This window comes from Schistocerca americana, unplaced genomic scaffold (assembly GCF_021461395.2).
Source record: "Schistocerca americana isolate TAMUIC-IGC-003095 unplaced genomic scaffold, iqSchAmer2.1 HiC_scaffold_38, whole genome shotgun sequence".
Taxonomy (NCBI): Eukaryota; Metazoa; Arthropoda; class Insecta; order Orthoptera; family Acrididae; genus Schistocerca; species Schistocerca americana.
This window is the reverse complement of record NW_025726104.1, coordinates 22,210-45,091: the sequence shown is the minus strand read 5'-3', so window position 1 is coordinate 45,091 and position 22,882 is coordinate 22,210.

Sequence of the window (22,882 nt, the reverse complement as noted above, 5' to 3'; positions counted from 1 at the left end):
ATGAAGCACAGAAATATCATCGGAATTAAATACAAAAGCCAAATGCTGACTTAAGTACAAGAAAACTGACTCTTCTTACTGTCTATATTTTGAACCATTCCTGTGACACTCGTTATAGATTCCGATGCTTCCCTTCAGGTTTACTGTATCCCTCTGACCTTCTTATTGACGATGAAACACAGAAATTGCAACGGAATGAAATACAAAAGGCACAATGCCGGCTTCAGTACAAGAAAACTGACTCTTCTTACAGCCTATGTTTTGAACCATTCCTGTGACACTAGTTATAGATTATGATGCTTCACTTTAGGTTTACTGTATCCCTCTGACCTTCTTATTGACGATGAAACACAGAAATATCCATCGGAATTAAATACAAAAGGCACAATGCTGTCCTAAGTACAAGAAAACTGACTCTTCTTACTGTCGAAGTTTTGAACCATTCCTGTCCCACTACTTAAAGATTCCGATGCTTAGCTTCAGCTTTACGGTATCCCTCTGACCTTCTTATTGACGATGAAACACAGAAATTGCATCGGAATTAAATACAAAAGGCACAATGCCGGCTTCAGTAAAAGGAAACTGACTCTTCCTACTGTCTATATTTTGAACCGTTCATGTGACACTAGTTATAGATTCCGATGCTTCACTTCATTTTTACTGTATCCCTCTGACCTTCTTATTGACGATAAAACACAGAAATTGCATTGGAATTAAGTAGAAACGGCACAATGACGACTTAAGTTCAAGAAAACTGACTCTTCTTACTGTCTACACTTTGAACCATTCCTGTGGCACCAGTTATAGATTCCGATGCTTCACTTCATCTTTACTGTATCCCTCTGTCCTTCTTATTGACGATGAAACACAGAAATATGCATCGGAATGAAATACAAAAGGCACAATGCCGACCTAGGTACAAGAAAACTGACTCTTCTTACTGTCTAAGCTTTGAACCATTCCTGTGACACTAGTTATAGATTCCGATTCTTAGTTCAGCTTTACAGTATCCCTCTGACCTTCTTATTGACGGTGAAACACAGAAATTGCATCGGAATTAAATACAAAAGGCACAATGCCAACTTAAGTACAAGAAAACTGATTCTTCTTACTGTCTATACTTTGAACCATTCCTGTGACACTAGTTATAGATACCGATGCTTCACACCAGCTTTACTGTATCCCTCTCACCATCTTATTGTCGATGAAACACAGAAATGTCATCGGAATTGAATACAAAAGCCAAATGCCGACTTAAGTACAAGAAAACTGACTCTTCTTACTGTCTATGTTTTGAACCATTCCAGTGACACTAGTTATAGATTCCGATGCTTCACTTTTGGTTTACTGTATCCCTCTGACCTTCTTATTGACGATGAAACATAGAAATATCCATCGGAATAAATACAAGAGGCACAATGCTGACCTAAGTACAAGAAAACTGACTCTTCTTACTGTCTAAGCTTTGAACCATTCCTGTCCCACTAGTTAAAGATTCCGATGCTTAGCTTCAGCTTTACGGTATCCCTCTGACCTTCTTATTGACGATGAAACACAGAAATTGCATCGGAATTAAACACAAAAGGCACAATGCCGACTTAAGTACAAGAAAACTGATTCTTCTTACTGTCTATGCTTTGAACCAGTCCTGTGACACTAGTTATAGATTCCGAAGCTTCACTTCAGGTTTACTGTATCCCTCTGACGTTCTTATTGACGAAGAAACACAGAAATTGCATCGGAATTAAATACAAAAGGCACAATGCCGACTTAAGTACAAGAAAGCTGACTCTTCTTTCTGTCTATGTTTTGAACCATTCATTTGACACTAGTTATAGATTCCGATGCTTCACTTCATGTTTACTGTATCCCTCTGGCCTTCTCATTGACGATGAAAGACAGAAATTGCATCGGAATTAAATAGAAAATTCACAATGCCGACTTAAGTACAAGAAAACTGACTCTTCTTACTGTCTATGTTTTGAACCATTCCTGTGACACTAGTTATAGATTCCGATGCTTAGCTTCAGCTTTACAGTATCCCTCTGACCTTCTTATTGACGAAGAAACACAGGAATTACATCGGAATTAAATATAAAAGGCACAATGCCATCTTAAGTACAAAATAACTGACTCTTCTTACTGTCTATGATTTGAACCATTCATGTGACACTAGTTATAGATTCCGATGCTTCACTTCAGGTTTACTGTATCCCTCCGACCTTCTTATTGACGATGAAACACAGAAATTGCATCGGAATTAAATACAAAAGGCACAATGCCGACTTAAATACTAGAAAACTGACTCATCTTACTGTCTATGTTTTGAACCATTCATGTGACATTAGTTATAGATTCCGATGCTTCACTTCATGTTTACTGTATCCCTCTGGCCTTCTTATTGACGATGAAACACAGAAATTGCATCGGAATGAAATAGAAAAGGCACAATGCCGACTTAAGTACAAGAAAACTGACTCTTCTTACTGTCTATGTTTTGAACCATTCCTGTGACACTAGTTATAGATTCCGATGCTTAGCTTCAGCTTTACAGTATCCCTCTGACCTTCTTATTGACGATGAAACACAGAAATTGCATCGGAATTAAACACAAATGGCACAATGCCGACTTAAGTACAAGAAAACTGATTCTTCTTACTGTCTATGTTTTGAACCATTCCTGTGACACAAGTTATAGATTCCGATGCTTCACTTCAAGTTTACTGTATCCTTCTGACCTTCTTATTGACGATGAAACACAGAAATTGCATTGAATTAAATACAAATGCACAATGCCGACTTAAGTACAAAATAACTGACTCTTCTTACTGTCTTTGATTTGATCCATTTATGTGACACTAGTTGTAGATTCCGATGCTTCACTTCAGGTTTACTGTATCCCTCCGACCTTCTTATTGACGATGAAACACAGAAATTGCATCCGAATTAAATACAAAAGGCACAATGCCGACTTAAGTACAAGGAAACTGACTCTTCCTACTGTCTATGTTTTGAACCGTTCATGTGACACTAGTTATAGATTCCGATGCTTCACTTCATTTTTACTGTATCCCTCTGACCTTCTTATTGACGATGAAACACAGAAATTGCATTGGAATTAAATAGAAACGGCACAATGCCGACTTAAGTTCAAGAAAACTGACTCTTCTTACTGTCTATACTTTGAACCATTCCTGTGACACTAGTTATAGATTCCGATGCTTCACTTCATCTTTACTGTATCCCTCTGTCCTTCTTATTGACGATAAAACACAGAAATATGCATCGGAATGAAATACAAAAGACACAATGCCGACCTAGGTACAAGAAAACTGACTCTTCTTGCTGTCTAAGATTTGAACCATTCCTGTGACACTAGTTATAGATTCCGGTTCTTAGTTCAGCTTTACAGTATCCCTTTGACCTTCTTATTGACGGTGAAACACAGAAATTGCATTGGAATTAAATACAAAAGGCACAATGCCAACTTAAGTACAAGAAAACTGATTCTTCTTACTGTCTATGCTTTGAACCATTCCTGTGACACTAGTTATAGATACCGATGCTTCACACCAGCTTTACTGTATCCCTCTGACCATCTGATTGTCGATGAAACACAGAAATGTCATCGGAATTAAATACAAAAGTCAAATGCCGACTTAAGTACAAGAAAACTGACTCTTCTTACTGTCTATGTTTTGAACCATTCCAGTGACACTAGTTATAGGTTCCGATGCTTCACTTTTGGTTTACTGTATCCCTCCGACCTTCTTATTGACGATGAAACACAGAAATTGCATCGGAATTAAATAGAAAAGGCACAATGCCGACTTAAGTACAAGAAAACTGACTCTTCTTACTGTCTATGTTTTGAACCATTCCTGTGACACTAGTTATAGATTTCGATGCTTAGCTTCAGCTTTACAGTATCCCTCTGACCTTCTTATTGACGATGAAACAAAGAAATTGCATCGGAATTAAACACAGAAGGCACAATGCCAACTTAAGTACAAGAAAACTGATTCTTCTTACTGTCTATGTTTTGAACCATTCCTGTGACACTAGTTATAGATTCCGATGCTTCACTTCAGGTTTACTGTATCCCTCTGACCTTCGTATTGACGATGAAACACAGAAATTGCATCGGAATTAAATACAAAAGGCACAATGCCGACTTAAGTACAAGAAAACTGACTCTTCTTACTGGCTATGTTTTGAACCATTCATGTGACACTAGTTATAGATTCCGATGCTTCACTTCAGGCTTCCTGTATCCCTCTGACCTTCTTATTGACGATGAAACACAGAAATTGCATCGGAATTAAATAGAAAATGCACAATGCCGACGTAAGTACAAGAAAACTGACTCTTCTTACTGTCTATGTCTGAACCATTCCTCTGACATTAGTTATAGATTCCGATGCTTCACTTCAGGTTTACTGTATCCCTCTGACCTTCTTATCGACGATGAAACACAGAAATTGTATCGGAATTAAATACAAAAGGCCCAATGCCGACTTAAGTACAAGAAAACTGACTCTTCTTACTGTCTATGCTTTGAACCATTCCTTTGACACTAGTTATAGATTCCGATGCTTCACTTCAGGTTTACTGTATCCCTCTGACATTCGTATTGACGATCAAACACAGAAATTGCATCGGAATTAAATACAAAAGGCACAATGCCGACCTAAGTACAAGAAAACTGACTCTTCTTACTGTCTATGTTTTGAACCATTCCTGTGACACTGGTTACAGATTCCGATGCGTCACTTCAGGTTCACCGTATACATCCGACCTTCTTATTGACGATGAAACACTGAAATTGCATCGGAATTAAATACAAAAGGCACAATGAAGACTTAAGTACAAGAAAACTGACTCTTCTAACTGTCTATGTTTTGAACCATTCCTGTGACACTAGTTATAGATTCCCATGCTTCACTTCAGGTTCACTGTATCTCTCTGACCTTCTTATTGACGATGAAACACTGAAATTGCATCGGAATTAAATACAAAAGGCACAATGCCGACCTAAGTACAAGAAAACTGACTCTTCTTACTGTCTAAGGTTTGAACCACTCCTGTGACACTAGTTATAGATTCCGTCGCTTAGCTTTAGCTTTACAGTATCCCTCTCACCTTCTTATTGACGATGAAACACAGAAATTGCATTGGAAATAAACACAAAAGGCACAATGCCGACTTAAGTACAAGATAAGTGATTCTTCTTACTGTCTATGTTTTGAACCATTCCTGTGACACTAGTTATAGATTCCGATGCTTCACTTCAGGTTTACTGTATCCCTCTGACCTTCTTATTGACGATGAAACACAGAAATTGCATCGGAATTAAATACAAAATGCACAATGCCGTCTTAAGTACAAAATAACTGACTGTTCTTACTGTCTATGATTTTAGTCATTCATGTGACACTAGTTATAGATTCCGATGCTTCACTTCAGGTTTACTGTTTCCCTCCGACCTTCTTATAGACGATGAAACACAGAAATTGCATCGGAATTAAATACAAAAGGCACAATGCCGACTTAAGTACAAGAAAACTGACTCTTCTTACTGTCTATGTTTTGAACCATTCATGTGACACTAGTTATAGATTTCGATGTTTCACTTAAGGTTTACTGTATCTTTCTGACCTTCTTATTGACGATCAAACACAGAAATTGCATCGGAATCATATTGAAAAGGCACAATGCCGACTTAAGTACAAGAAAACTTACTCTTCTTACTGTCTATGGTATGAACCATTCCTGTGACATTAGTTATAGGTTTCGATGCTTCACTTCAGGTTTACTGTATCCGTCTGACCTTCTTATTGACGATGAAGCACAGAAATTGCATCGGAATTAAATACAAAAGGCACAATGCCGACTTAAGTACTAGAAAACTGACTCTTCTTACTGTCTATGTTTTGAACCATTCCTGTGACACTAGTTATAGATTCCGATGCTTCACTTCAAGTTCACTGTATCTCTCTGACCTTCTTATTGACGATGAAACACTGAAATTGCATCGGAATTAAACACAAAAGGCACAATGCCGACTTAAGTACACGAATACTGACTCTTCTTACTGTCTATGTTTTGAACCATACCTGTGACACTAGTTATAGATTCCGATGCTTCACTTCAGGTTTACTGTATGCCATTGACCTTCTTATTGACGATGAAACACAGAAAATGCATCGGAATTAAATACAAATGGCACAATGCCGACTTAAGTACAAGAAAACTGACTCTTCTTAATGTCTATGTTTGAACCATTCCTGTGACGCTAGTTATAGATTCCGATGCTTCACTTCAGGATTACTGTATCCCTCTGACCATCTTATTGACGATGAAACACAGAAATTGCATCGGAATTAAATACAAAAGGCACAATGCCGACTTAAGTACAAGGAAACTGACTCTTCCTACTGTCTATGTTTTGAACCGTTCATGTGACACTAGTTATAGATTCCGATGCTTCACTTCATTTTTATTGTATCCCTCTGACCTTCTTATTGACGATGAAACACAGAAATTGCATTGGAATTGAATAGAAACGGCACAATGCCGACTTAAGTTCAAGAAAACTGACTCTTCTTACTGTCTATACTTTGAACCATTCCTGTGACATTAGTTATAGATTCCGATGCTTCACTTCATCTTTACTGTATCCCTCTGTCCTTCTTATTGACGATGAAACACAGAAATATGCATCGGAATGAAATACAAAAGACACAATGCCGACCTAGGTACAAGATAACTGACTCTTCTTACTGTCTAAGATTTGAACCATTCCTGTGACACTAGTTATAGATTCCGATTCTTAGTTCAGCTTTACAGTATCCCTCTGACCTTCTTATTGACGGTGAAACACAGAAATTGCATTGGAATTAAATACAAAAGGCACAATGCCAACTTAAGTACAAGAAAACTGATTCTTCTTACTGTCTATGCTTTGAACCATTCCTGTGACACTAGTTATAGATACCGATGCTTCACACCAGCTTTACTGTATCCCTCTGACCATCTTATTGTCGATGAAACACAGAAATGTCATCGGAATTAAATACAAAAGTCAAATGCCGACTTAAGTACAAGAAAACTGACTCTTCTTACTGTCTATGTTTTGAACCATTCCAGTGACACTAGTTATAGTTTCCGATGCTTCACTTTTGGTTTACTGTATCCCTCCGACCTTCTTATTGACGATGAAACACAGAAATTGCATCGGAATTAAATAGAAAATGCACAATGCCGACTTAAGTACAAGAAAACTGACTCTTCTTACTGTCTATGTTTTGAACCATTCCTGTGACACTAGTTATAGATTTCGATGCTTAGCTTCAGCTTTACAGTATCCCTCTGACCTTCTTATTGACGATGAAACACAGAAATTGCATCGGAATTAAACACAGAAGGCACAATGCCAACTTAAGTACACGAAAACTGATTCTTCTTACTGTCTATGTTTTGAACCATTCCTGTGACACTAGTTATAGATTCCGATGCTTCACTTCAGGTTTACTGTATCCCTCTGACCTTCGTATTGACGATGAAACACAGAGATTGCATCGGAATTAAATACAAAAGGCACAATGCCGACTTAAGTACAAAGTAACTGACTCTTCTTACTGTCTATGATTTGAAACATTCATGTGACACTAGTTGTAGATTCCGATGCTTCACATCAGGTTTACTGTATCCCTCCAACCTTCTTATTGACGACGAAACACAGAAATTGCATCGGAATTAAATACAAAAGGCACAATGCCGACTTAAGTACAAGAAAACTGACTCTTCTTACTGGCTATGTTTTGAACCATTCATGTGACACTAATTATAGATTACGATGCTTCACTTCAGGCTTCCTGTATCCCTCTGACCTTCTTATTGACGATGAAACACAGAAATTGCATCGGAATTAAATAGAAAATGCACAATGCCGACGTAAGTACAAGAAAACTGACTCTTCTTACTGTCTATGACTGAACCATTCCTCTGACATTAGTTATAGATTCCGATGCTTCACTTCAGGTTTACTGTATCCCTCTGACCTTCTTATCGACGATGAAACACAGAAATTGTATCGGAATTAAATACAAAAGGCACAATGCCGACTTAAGTACAAGAAAACTGACTCTTCTTACTGTCTATGCTTTGAACCATTCCTTTGACACTAGTTATAGATTCCGATGCTTCACTTCAGGTTTACTGTATCCCCCTGACATTCTTATTGACGATGAAACACAGAAATTGCATCGGAGTTAAATACAAAAGGCACAATGCCGACTTAAGTACAAGAAAACTGACTCTTCTTACAGTCAATGTTTTGAACCATTCCCCCGACACTAGTTATAGATTCCGATGCTTCAGTTCAGGTTTACTGTATCCCTCTGACCTTCTTATTGACGATGAAACACAGATATTGCATCGGAATTAAATACAAAATGCACAATGCCGACTTAAATACATGAAAACTGACTCTTCTTACTGTCTATGATTTGAACCATTCCTGTGACACTAGTTATAGATTCCGATGCTTCACTTCAGGTTTACTGTATCCCTCTGACCTTCTTATTGACGATGAAACACAGAAATTGCATCGGAATTAAATAGAAAAGGCACTATGTCGACTTAAGTAGAAGAAAACGGACTCTTCTTTTTGTCTATGTTTTGAACCATTCCTGTGACACTAGTTATAGATTCCGATGCTTCACTTCAGGTTTACTGTATCCCTCTGACATTCGTATTGACGATCAAACACAGAAATTGCATCGGAATTAAATACAAAAGGCACAATGCCGACCTAAGTACAAGAAAACTGACTCTTCTTACTGTCTATGCTTTGAACCATTCCTTTGACACTAGTTATAGATTCCGATGCTTCACTTCAGGTTTACTGTATCCCCCTGACATTCTTATTGACGATGAAACACAGAAATTGCATCGGAGTTAAATACAAAAGGCACAATGCCGACCTAAGTACAAGAAAACTGACTCTTCTTACTGTCTAAGGTTTGAACCATTCCTGTGACACTAGTTATAGATTCCGTCGCTTAGCTTTAGCTTTACAGTATCCCTCTCACCTTCTTATTGACGATGAAACACAGAAATTGCATTGGAAATAAACACAAAAGGCACAATACCGACTTAAGTACAAGATAAGTGATTCTTCTTACTGTCTATGTTTGAACCATTCCTGTGACACTAGTTATAGATTCCGATGCTTCACTTCAGGTTTACTGTATCCCTCTGACCTTCTTATTGACGATGAAACACAGAAATTGCATCGGAATTAAATACAAAAGGCACAATGCCGACTTAAGTACAAAATAACTGACTGTTCTTACTGTCTATGTTTTGAACCATTCATGTGACTCTAGTTATAGATTTCGATGTTTCACTTAAGGTTTACTGTATCCTTCTGACCTTCTTATTGACGATCAAACACAGAAATTGCATCGGAATTAAATACAAAAGGCACAATGCCAACTTAAGTACTAGAAAACTGACTCTTCTTACTGTCTATGTTTTGAACCATTCCTGTGACACTAGTTATAGATTCCGATGCTTCACTTCAAGTTCACTGTATCTCTCTGACCTTCTTATTGACGATGAAACACTGAAATTGCATCGGAATTAAACACAAAAGGCACAATGCCGACTTAAGTACACGAATACTGACTCTTCTTACTGTCTACGTTTTGAACCATACCTGTGACACTAGTTATAGATTCCGATGCTTCACTTCAGGTTTACTGTATGCCATTGACCTTCTTATTGACGATGAAACACAGAAAATGCATCGGAATTAAATACAGATGGCACAATGCCGACTTAAGTACAAGAAAACTGACTCTTCTTAATGTCTATGTTTGAACCATTCCTGTGACGCTAGTTATAGATTCCGATGCTTCACTTCAGGATTACTGTATCCCTCTGACCATCTTATTGACGATGAAACACAGAAATTGCATCGGAGTTAAATACAAAAGGCACAATGCCGACTTAAGTACAAGAAAACTGACTCTTCTTACAGTCTATGTTTTGAACCACTCCTGTGACACTAGTTATAGATTCCGATGCTTCACTTCAGCTTTACTGCATCCCTCTGACCTTCTTGTTGACGATGAAACACAGATATTGCATCGGAATTAAATACAAAAGGCACAATGCCAACTTAAGTACAAGAAAACTGACTCTTCTTATTGTATATGTTTTGAACCATTCCTGTGACACTACTTATAGATTCCGATGCTTCAGTTCAGGTTTACTGTATCCCTCTGACCTTCTTATGGTCGATGAAACACAGAAATTGCATCGGAATTAAATACAAAAGTCACAATGACGACTTAAGTACTAGGAAACTGTTTCTTCTTACTGTCTATGTTTTGAACCATTCCTGTGACACTAGTTATAGATTCCGATGCTTCACTTCAGGTTTACTGTATCCCTCTGACCTTCTTATTCACGATCAAACACAGAAATTGCATCGGATTTAAATACAAAAGGCACAATGCCGACTTAAGTACAAAATAACTGACTCTTCTTACTGTCGATGATTTGAACCATTCATGTGACACTAGTTATAGATTCCGATGCTTCACTTCCGGTTTACTGTATCCCTCCGACCTTCTTATTGACGATGAAACACAGAAATTGCATCGGAATTAAATACAAAAGGCTCAATGCCGACTTATGTACAAGAAAACTGACTCTTCTTACTGTCTATGTTTTGAACCATTCATGTGACACTAGTTATAGATTCCGATGCTTCACTTCAGGTTTACTGTATCCATCTGACCTTCTTATTGACGATGAAACACAGAAATTGCATCGGAATTAAATAGAAAAGGCACAATGCCGACTTAAGTACAAGAAAACTGACTCTTCTTACTGTCTATGTTTTGAACCATTCCTGTGACACTAGTTATAGATTCCGATGCTTCACTTCAGGTTTACTGTATCCCTCTGACCTTCTTATTGACGATGAAACACAGAAATTGCATTGGAATTAAATACAAAAGGCACAATGCCGACTTAAGTACAAGAAAACTGACTCTTCTTACTGTCTATGTTTTAACCATTCATTTGACACTAGTTATAGATTCCGATGCTTCACTTCAGGTTTACTATATCCCTCTGACATTCTTATTGACGATGAAACACAGAAATTGCTTTGAAATTAAATACAAAAGGCACAATGCCGACTTATGTACAAGAAAACTGACTCTTCTTACTGTCTAAGTTTGAACCATTCATGTGACACTAGTTATAGATTCCGATGCTTCACTTCAGGTTTACGGTATCCCTCTGACCTTCTTATTGACGATGAAACACAGAAATTGCATCGGAATTAAATACAGAAGGCACAATGCCGACTGAAGTACAAGAAAACTGACTCTTCTTACTGTCTATGTTTTGAACCATTTCTGTGACACTAGTTATAGATTCCGATGCTTCACTTCAGGTTTACTGTATCCCTCTGACCTTCTTATGGACGATGAAACACAGAAATTGCATCGGAGTTAAATACAAAAGGCACAATGCCGACTTAAGGACAAGAAACCTGACTCTTCTTACAGTCAATGATTTGAGCCATTCCTGTAACACTAGTTACAGATTCCGATGCTTCAGTTCAGGATTACTGTAGCCCTCTGACCTTCTAATTGACGACGAAACACAGAAATTGCATCGGAATTAAATACAAAAGGCACAATGCCGACTTAAGTACAAGAAAACTGACTCTTCTTTCAGTCTATGCTTTGAACCATTCCTGTGACACTAGTTATAGATTCCGATGCTTCACTTTAGGTTTACTGTATCCCTCTGACCTTCTTATTGACGATGAAACACAGATATTGCATCGGAATTAAATACAAAAGGCACAATGCCGACTTAAGTACAAGAAAAGTGACTCTTTTTACTGTATATGTTTTGAACCATTCCTGTGACACTAGTTATAGATTCCGATGCTTCACTTCAGGTTTACTGTATCCTTCTGACCTTCTTATTCACGATCAAACACAGAAATTGCATTGGATTTAAATACAAAAGGCACAATGCCGACATAAGTACAAAATAACTGACTCTTCTTACTGTCGATGATTTGATTCATTCATGTGACACTAGTTATAAATTCCGATGCTTCACTTCAGGTTTACTGTATCCCTCCGACCTTCTTATTGACGATGAAACACAGAAATTGCATCGGAATTAAATACAAAAGGCACAATGCCGACTTATGTACAAGAAAACTGACTCTTCTTACTGTCTATGTTTTGAACCATTCATGTGACACTAGTTATAGATTCCGATGCTTCACTTCAGGTTTACTGTATACATCTGACCTTCCTTTTGACGATGAAACACAGAAATTGCATCGGAATTAAATAGAAAAGGCACAATGCCGACTTAAGTAAAAGAAAACTGACTCTTCTTGCTGTCTATGTTTTGAACCATTCCTGTGACACTAGTTATAGATTCCGATGCTTCACTTCAGGTTTACTGTATCCCTCTGACCTTCTTATTGACGATGAAACACAGATATTGCATCGGAGTTAAATACAAAAGGCACAATGCCGACTTAAGGACAAGAAACCTGTTCTTCTTACACTCAATGATTTGAGCCATTCCTGTAACACTAGTTACAGATTCCGATGCTTCAGTTCAGGATTACTGTATCCCTTTGACCTTCTAATTGACGATGAAACACGGATATTGCATCGGAATTAAATACAAAAGGCACAATGCCGACTTAAGTACAAGAAAACTGACTCTTCTTGCTGTCTATGTTTTGAACCATTCCTGTGACACTAGTTATAGATTCCGATGCTTCACTTCAGGTTTACTGTATCCCTCTGACCTTCTTATTGACGATGAAACACAGAAATTGCATAGGAATTAAATAGAAAAGGCACAATGCCGACTTAAGTACCAGAAAACTGACTCTTCTTACTGTCTATGCTTTGAACCATTCCTGTGACACTAGTTATAGATTCCGATGCTTTACTTCAGGTTTACTGTATCCCTCTGACCTTCGTATTGACGATGAAACACAGAAATATTCATTGGAATTTAATACAAAAGTCACAATGCCGACCTAAGTACAAGAAAACTGACTCTTCTTACTGTCTAAGCTTCGAATCATTCCTGTGACACTAGTTATAGATTCCGATGCTTAGCTTCAGCTTTACAGTAACCCTCTGACCTTCTTATTGACGATGAAACACAGAAATATGCATCGGAATTAAAACACAAAAAAAGTACAATCCCGACTTAAGTACAAAATAACTGACTCTTCTTACTGTCTATGATTTGAACCATTGATGTGACACTAGTTATAGATTCCGATGCTTAGCTTCAGCTTCACAGTATCCCTCTGACCTATTTATTGACGATGAAACACAGAAATTGCATCGGAATTAAAACACAAAAAAAGCACAATGCCGACTTAAGCACAAGAAAACTGATTCTTCTTACTCTCTATGTTTTGAACCATTCCTGTGACACTAGTTATAGATTCCGATGCTTCACTTCAGGTTTTCTGTATCCCTCTGACCTTTTTATTGACGATGAAACACAGAAATTGCACCGGAATTAAATACAAAAGGCACAATGCCGACTTAAGTACAAAATAACTGACTCTTCTTACTGTCTATGATTTGAACCATTGATGTGACACTAGTTATAGATTCCGATGCTTTACTTCAGGTTTACTGTATCCCTCTGACCTTCGTATTGACGATCAAACACAGAAATTGCATCGGAATTAAATACAAAAGGCGCAATGCCGACTTAAGTACAAGAAAACTGACTCTTCTTTCTGTCTATGTTTTGAACCATTCCTGTGACACTAGTTACAGATTCCGATGCTTCACTTCAGGTTCACCGTATCCCTCTGACCTTCTTATTGACGATGAAACACTGAAATTGCATCGGAAATAAATACAAAAGGCACAATGCCGACTTAAGTACAAGAAAACTGACTCTTCTTACTGTCTATGTTTTGAACCATACCCGTGACACTAGTTATAGATTCCGATGCTTCACTTCAGGTTCACTGTATCTCTCTGACCTTCTTATTGACGATGAAACACTGAAATTGCATCGGAATTAAATACAAAAGTCACAATGCCGATTTAAGTACAAGAAAACTGACTCTTCTTACTGTCTATGGTTTGAACCATTCCTGTGACACTAGTTATAGATTCCGATGCTTCACTTCAGGTTTACTGTATCCCTCTGACCTTTTTCTTGACGATGAAACACAGAAATTGCAACGGAATGAAATACAAAAGGCACAATGCCGGAGTCAGTACAAGAAAACTGACTCTTCTTATTGTCTATGTTTTTAACCATTCCTGTGACACTAGTTATAGATTCCGATGCTTCACTTCAGGTTTACTGTATCCCTCTGACCTTCTTATTGACGATGAAACACAGAAATTGCACCGGAATTAAATACAAAAGGCACAATGCCGACTTAAGTACAAGGAAATTGACTCTTCTTACAGTCTATGCTTTGAACCATTCCTGTGACACTAGTTATAGATTCCGATGCTTCATTTCAGGTTTACTGTACCCCTCTGACCTTCTTATTGACGATGAAACACAGAAATTGCATCGGAGTTAAATACAAAAGGCACAATGCCGACTTAAGTACAAGAAAACTGACTCTTCTTACTGTATATGTTTTGAACCATTCCTGTGACACTAGTTATAGATTCCGATGCTTCACTTCAGGTTTACTGTATCCCTCTGACCTTCTTATGGACGATGAAACACAGAAATTGCATTGGAATTAAATACAAAAGTCACAATGACGACTTAAGTACAAGAAAACTGATTCTTCTTACTGTCTATGTTTTGAACCATTCCTGTGACACTAGTTATAGATTCCGATGCTTCACTTCAGGTTTACTGTATCCCTCTGACCTTCTTATTCACGATCAAACACAGAGATTGCATCGAATTTAAATACAAAAGGCACAATGCCGACTTAAGTACAAAATAACTGACTCTTCTTACTGTCTATGATTTGAACCATTCATGTGACATTAGTTATAGATTCCGATGCTTCACTTCAGGTTTACTGTATCCCTCCGACCTTATTATTGACGATGAAACACAGAAATTGCATCGGAATTAAGTACAAAAGGCACAATGCCGACTTATGTACAAGAAAACTGACTCTTCTTACTGTCTATGTTTTGAACCATTCATGTGACACTAGTTATAGAATCCGATGCTTCACTTCAGGTTTACTGTATCCCTCTGACCTTCTTATTGACGATGAAACACAGAAATTGCATCGGAATTAAATAGAAAAGGCACAATGCCGACTTAAGTACAAGAAAACTGACTCTTCTTACTGTCTATGTTTTGAACCATTCCTGTGACACTAGTTATAGATTCCGATGCTTCACTTCAGGTTTACTGTATCCCTCTGACCTTCTTATTGACGATGAAACACAGAAATTGCATTGGAATTAAATACAAAAGGCACAATGCCGACTTAAGTACAAGAAAACTGATTCTTCTTACTGTCTATGTTTTGAACCATTCATTTGACACTAGTTATAGATTCCGATGCTTCACTTCAGGTTTACTGTATCCCTCTGACCTTCTTATTGACGATGAAACACAGAAATTGCTTTGAAAATCAATACAAAAGGCTCAATGCCGACTTATGTACAAGAAAACTGACTCTTCTTACTGTCTAAGTTTGAACCATTCATGTGACACTAGTTATAGATTCCGATGCTTCACTTCAGGTTTACTGTATCCCTCTGTTTTTTTTTATTGACGATGAAACACAGATATTGCATCGGAATTAAATACAAAAGGCACAATGCCGACTGAAGTACAAGAAAACTGACTCTTCTTACTGTCTATGTTTTGAACCATTCCTGTGACACTAGTTATAGATTCCGATGCTTCACTTCAGGTTTACTGTATCCCTCTGACCTTCTTATTGACGATGAAACACAGATATTGCATCGGAGTTAAATACAAAAGGCACAATGCCGACTTAAGGACAAGAAACCTGTTCTTCTTACACTCAATGATTTGAGCCATTCCTGTAACACTAGTTACAGATTCCGATGCTTCAGTTCAGGATTACTGTATCCCTTTGACCTTCTAATTGACGATGAAACACAGATATTGCATCGGAATTAAATACAAAAGGCACAATGCCGACTTAAGTACAAGAAAACTGACTCTTCTTGCTGTCTATGTTTTGAACCATTCCTGTGACACTAGTTATAGATTCCGATGCTTCACTTCAGGTTTACTGTATCCCTCTGACCTTCTTATTGACGATGAAACACAGAAATTGCATAGGAATTAAATAGAAAAGGCACAATGCCGACTTAAGTACAAGAAAACTGACTCTTCTTACTGTCTATGCTTTGAACCATTCCTGTGACACTAGTTATAGATTCCGATGCTTTACTTCAGGTTTACTGTATCCCTCTGACCTTCGTATTGACGATGAAACACAGAAATATGCATTGGAATTTAATACAAAAGTCACAATGCCGACCTAAGTACAAGAAAACTGACTCTTCTTACTGTCTAAGCTTCGAATCATTCCTGTGACACTAGTTATAGATTCCGATGCTTAGCTTCAGCTTTACAGTAACCCTCTGACCTTCTTATTGACGATGAAACACAGAAATATGCATCGGAATTAAAACACAAAAAAAGCACAATGCCGACTTAAGTACAAAATAACTGACTCTTCTTACTGTCTATGATTTGAACCATTGATGTGACACTAGTTATAGATTCCGATGCTTCACTTCAGGTTTACTGTATCCCATTGTCCTTCTTATTGACGATGAAACACAGAAAATACATCGGAATTAAATACAAATGGCACAATGCCGACTTAAGTACAAGAAAACTGACTCTTCTTAATGTCTATGTTTGAACCATTCCTGTGACACTAGTTATAGATTCCGATGCTTTACTTCAGGTTTACTGTATCCCTCTGACCTTCGTATTGACGATCAAACACAGAAATTGCATCGGAATTAAATACAAAAGGCACAATGCCGACTTAAGTACAAGAAAACTGACTCTTCTTTCTGTCTATGTTTTGAACCATTCCTGTGACACTAGTTACAGATTCCGATGCTTCACTTCAGGTTTACTGTATCCCTCCGACCTTCTTATTGACGATGAAACACAGAAATTGCATAGGAATTAAATACAAAAGGCACAATGCCGACTTAAGTACAAGAAAACTGACTCTTCTTACTGTCTATGTTTTGAACCATTCATGTGACACTAGTTATAGATTCCGATGCTTCACTTCAGGTTTACTGTATCCCATTGACCTTCTTATTGACGATGAAACACAGAAAATACATCGGAATTAAATACAAATGGCACAATGCCGACTTAAGTACAAGAAAACTGACTCTTCTTAATGTCTATGTTTGAACCATTCCTGTGACACTAGTTACAGATTCCGATGCTTTACTTCAGGTTTACTGTATCCCTCTGACCTTCGTATTGACGATCAAACACAGAAATTGCATCGGAATTAAATACAAAAGGCACAATGCCGACTTAAGTACAAGAAAACTGACTCTTCTTTCCGTCTATGTTTTGAACCATTCCTGTGACACTAGTTACAGATTCCGATGCTTCACTTCAGGTTCACCGTATCCCTCTGACCTTCTTATTGACGATGAAACACTGAAATTGCATCGGAAATAAATACAAAAGGCACAATGCCGACTTAAGTACAAGAAAACTGACTCTTCTTTCTGTCTATGTTTTGAACCATACCTGTGACACTAGTTATAGATTGCGATGCTTCACTTCAGGTTCACTGTATCTCTCTGACCTTCTTATTGACGATGAAACACTGAAATTGCATCGGAATTAAATACAAAAGTCACAATGCCGATTTAAGTTCAAGAAAACTGACTCTTCTTACTGACTATGGTTTGAACCATTCCTGTGACACTAGTTATAGATTCCGATGCTTTACTTCAGGTTTACTGTATCCCTCTGACCTTCGTATTGACGATCAAACACAGAAATTGCATCGGAATTAAATACAAAAGGCACAATGCCGACTTAAGTACAAGAAAACTGACTCTTCTTTCCGTCTATGTTTTGAACCATACCTGTGACACTAGTTATAGATTGCGATGCTTCACTTCAGGTTCACTGTATCTCTCTGACCTTCTTATTGACGATGAAACACTGAAATTGCATCGGAATTAAATACAAAAGTCACAATGCCGATTTAAGTTCAAGAAAACTGACTCTTCTTACTGACTATGGTTTGAACCATTCCTGTGACACTAGTTATAGATTCCGATGCTTCACTTCAGGTTTACTGTATCCCTCTGACCTTTTTCTTGACGATGAAACACAGAAATTGCAACGGAATGAAATACAAAAGGCACAATGCCGGAGTCAGTACAAGAAAACTGACTCTTCTTATTGTCTATGTTTTGAACCATTCCTGTGACACTAGTTATAGATTCCGATGCTTCACTTCAGGTTTACTGTATCCCTCCGACCTTATTATTGACGATGAAACACAGAAATTGCATCGGAATTAAGTACAAAAGGCACAATGCCGACTTATGTACAAGAAAACTGACTCTTCTTACTGTCTATGTTTTGAACCATTCATGTGACACTAGTTATAGAATCCGATGCTTCACTTCAGGTTTACTGTATCCCTCTGACCTTCTTATTGACGATGAAACACAGAAATTGCATCGGAATTAAATAGAAAAGGCACAATGCCGACTTAAGTACAAGAAAACTGACTCTTCTTACTGTCTATGTTTTGAACCATTCCTGTGACACTAGTTATAGATTCCGATGCTTCACTTCAGGTTTACTGTATCCCTCTGACCTTCTTATTGACGATGAAACACAGAAATTGCATTGGAATTAAATACAAAAGGCACAATGCCGACTTAAGTACAAGAAAACTGACTCTTCTTACTGTCTATGTTTTGAACCATTCATTTGACACTAGTTATAGATTCCGATGCTTCACTTCAGGTTTACTGTATCCCTCTGACCTTCTTATTGACGATGAAACACAGAAATTGCTTTGAAAATCAATACAAAAGGCTCAATGCCGACTTATGTACAAGAAAACTGACTCTTCTTACTGTCTAAGTTTGAACCATTGATGTGACACTAGTTATAGATTCCGATGCTTCACTTCAGGTTTACTGTATCCCTCTGTTTTTTTTTATTGACGATGAAACACAGATATTGCATCGGAATTAAATACAAAAGGCACAATGCCGACTGAAGTACAAGAAAACTGACTCTTCTTACTGTCTATGTTTTGAACCATTCCTGTGACACTAGTTATAGATTCCGATGCTTCACTTCAGGTTTACTGTATCCCTCTGACCTTCTTATTGACGATGAAACACAGATATTGCATCGGAGTTAAATACAAAAGGCACAATGACGACTTAAGGACAAGAAACCTGTTCTTCTTACACTCAATGATTTGAGCCATTCCTGTAACACTAGTTACAGATTCCGATGCTTCAGTTCAGGATTACTGTATCCCTTTGACCTTCTAATTGACGATGAAACACAGATATTGCATCGGAATTAAATACAAAAGGCACAATGCCGACTTAAGTACAAGAAAACTGACTCTTCTTGCTGTCTATGTTTTGAACCATTCCTGTGACACTAGTTATAGATTCCGATGCTTCACTTCAGGTTTACTGTATCCCTCTGACCTTCTTATTGACGATGAAACACAGAAATTGCATAGGAATTAAATAGAAAAGGCACAATGCCGACTTAAGTACAAGAAAACTGACTCTTCTTACTGTCTATGCTTTGAACCATTCCTGTGACACTAGTTATAGATTCCGATGCTTTACTTCAGGTTTACTGTATCCCTCTGACCTTCGTATTGACGATGAAACACAGAAATATGCATTGGAATTTAATACAAAAGTCACAATGCCGACCTAAGTACGAGAAAACTGACTCTTCTTACTGTCTAAGCTTCGAATCATTCCTGTGACACTAGTTATAGATTCCGATGCTTAGCTTCAGCTTTACAGTAACCCTCTGACCTTCTTATTGACGATGAAACACAGAAATATGCATCGGAATTAAAACACAAAAAAAGCACAATGCCGACTTAAGTACAAAATAACTGACTCTTCTTACTGTCTATGATTTGAACCATTGATGTGACACTAGTTATAGATTCCGATGCTTCACTTCAGGTTTACTGTATCCCTCCGACCTTCTTATTGACGATGAAACACAGAAATTGCATAGGAATTAAATACAAAAGGCACAATGCCGACTTAACTACAAGAAAACTGACTCTTCTCACTGTCTATGTTTTGAACCATTCATGTGACACTAGTTATAGATTCCGATGCTTCACTTCAGGTTTACTGTATCCCATTGACCTTCTTATTGACGATGAAACACAGAAAATACATCGGAATTAAATACAAATGGCACAATGCCGACTTAAGTACAAGAAAACTGACTCTTCTTAATGTCTATGTTTGAACCATTCCTGTGACACTAGTTATAGATTCCGATGCTTTACTTCAGGTTTGCTGTATCCCTCTGACCTTCGTATTGACGATCAAACACAGAAATTGCATCGGAATTAAATACAATTGGCACAATGCCGACTTAAGTACAAGAAAACTGACTCTTCTTTCTGTCTATGTTTTGAACCATTCCTGTGACACTAGTTACAGATTCCGATGCTTCACTTCAGGTTCACCGTATCCCTCTGACCTTCTTATTGACGATGAAACACTGAAATTGCATCGGAAATAAATACAAAAGGCACAATGCCGACTTAAGTACAAGAAAACTGACTCTTCTTTCTGTCTATGTTTTGAACCATTCCTGTGACACTAGTTATAGATTCCGATGCTTCACTTCAGGTTCACTGTATCTCTCTGACCTTCTTATTGACGATGAAACACTGAAATTGCATCGGAATTAAATACAAAAGTCACAATGCCGATTTAAGTACAAGAAAACTGACTCTTCTTACTGACTATGGTTTGAACCATTCCTGTGACACTAGTTATAGATTCCGATGCTTCACTTCAGGTTTACTGTATCCCTCTGACCTTTTTCTTGACGATGAAACACAGAAATTGCAACGGAATGAAATACAAAAGGCACAATGCCGGAGTCAGTACAAGAAAACTGACTCTTCTTATTGTCTATGTTTTGAACCATTCCTGTGATACTAGTTATAGATTCCGATGCTTCACTTCAGGTTTACTGTATCCCTCTGACCTTCTTATTGACGATGAAACACAGAAATTGCACCGGAATTAAATACAAAAGGCACAATGCCGACTTAAGTACAAGGAAAATGACTCTTCTTACAGTCTATGCTTTGAACCATTCCTGTGACACTAGTTATAGATTCCGATGCTTCACTTCAGGTTTACTGTATCCCTCTGACCTTCTTATGGACGATGAAACACAGAAATTGCATTGGAATTAAATACAAAAGTCACAGTGACGACTTAAGTACAAGAAAACTGATTCTTCTTACTGTCTATGTTTTGAACCATTCCTGTGACACTAGTTATAGATTCCGATGCTTCACTTCAGGTTTACTGTATCCCTCTGACCTTCTTATTCACGATCAAACACAGAGATTGCATCGGATTTAAATACAAAAGGCACAATGCCGACTTAAGTACAAAATAACTGACTCTTCTTACTGTCTATGATTTGAACCATTCATGTGACATTAGTTATAGATTCCGATGCTTCACTTCAGGTTTACTGTATCCCTCCGACCTTATTATTGACGATGAAACACAGAAATTGCATCGGAATTAAGTACAAAAGGCACAATGCCGACTTATGTACAAGAAAACTGACTCTTCTTACTGTCTATGTTTTGAACCATTCATGTGACACTAGTTATAGAATCCCATGCTTCACTTCAGGTTTACTGTATCCCTCTGACCTTCTTATTGACGATGAAACACAGAAATTGCATCGGAATTAAATACAAAAGAAACAATGCCCACTTAAGTACAAGAAAACTGACTCTTCTTACTGTCTATGTTTTGAACCATTCCTGTGACACTAGTTATAGATTCCGATGCTTCACTTCAGGTTTACTGTATCCCTCTGACCTTCTTATTGACGATGAAACACAGAAATTGCATTGGAATTAAATACAAAAGGCACAATGCCGACTTAAGTACAAGAAAACTGACTCTTCTTACTGTCTATGTTTTGAACCATTCATTTGACACTAGTTATAGATTCCGATGCTTCACTTCAGGTTTACTGTATCCCTCTGACCTTCTTATTGACGATGAAACACAGAAATTGCTTTGGAAATCAATACAAAAGGCACAATGCCGACTTATGTACAAGAAAACTGACTCTTCTTACTGTCTAAGTTTGAACCATTCATGTGACACTAGTTATAGATTCCGATGCTTCACTTCAGGTTTACTGTATCCCTCTGACCTTTTTATTGACGATGAAACACAGATATTGCATCGGAATTAAATACAAAAGGCACAATGCCGACTGAAGTACAAGAAAACTGACTCTTCTTACTGTCTATGTTTTGAACCATTCCTGTGACACTAGTTATAGATTCCGATGCTTCACTTCAGGTTTACTGTATCCCTCTGACCTTCTTATTGACGATGAAACACAGATATTGCATCGGAGTTAAATACAAAAGGCACAATGCCGACTTAAGGACAAGAAACCTGTTCTTCTTACAGTCAATGATTTGAGCCATTCCTGTAACACTAGTTACAGATTCCGATGCTTCAGTTCAGGATTACTGTATCCCTTTGACCTTCTAATTGACGATGAAACA